Source organism: Eurytemora carolleeae, unplaced genomic scaffold (genome assembly GCF_000591075.1).
Source record: "Eurytemora carolleeae unplaced genomic scaffold, Eaff_2.0 scaffold2698, whole genome shotgun sequence".
Taxonomy (NCBI): Eukaryota; Metazoa; Arthropoda; class Copepoda; order Calanoida; family Temoridae; genus Eurytemora; species Eurytemora carolleeae.
In genome coordinates, this window is record NW_019402121.1 from 5,744 (window position 1) to 6,358 (window position 615).

The following is a 615-nucleotide window of genomic DNA, read 5'->3' on the forward strand; positions in this document are numbered from 1 at the left end:
TTATTATTATTATTATCATCATTATTACTATTATCATTATTATTGTTATTATTATTCTTATAATTATTTTTACTATTCTTATTATTATTATTATTATAATTATTATTATTACAGTTATTCTGGTATCCTGGTGGCTCCTTAAAAACAAATGAAACTGTTCATCAAATTTGTCAGGTTCCACAAATTCTACAGCAAGTTGAAATTAATTATTATTGTATTACGAAAAATGGAAATGAACAAATTAAAATTTTTTTTATATCTTATAAAATGTCTCCTAAATTTTTGTTTTTAATAGAAAAGGTTTAATATTTTCCATACTTTGTAAAATAGCATAAATTTGATTTCTTAGGTTTTTGAGTAAAAGAAAGTGTAGAAAAGATACACAAAATTTAATTAAAATTATAGTAGGGCTTAATTTATTCTTTTTATCTTTTTATCTGCACTCTTAACTCTAATATCTACAATATACATTTTCAATTGTACACTGTACACTTTACACTGTACACTGTACACTGTTTACTGTACACTGTACACTTTACACTGTACACTGTACACTCCACACTCCACACTCTACACTCTACACTCTACACTCTACACTCTACACTCCACACACTA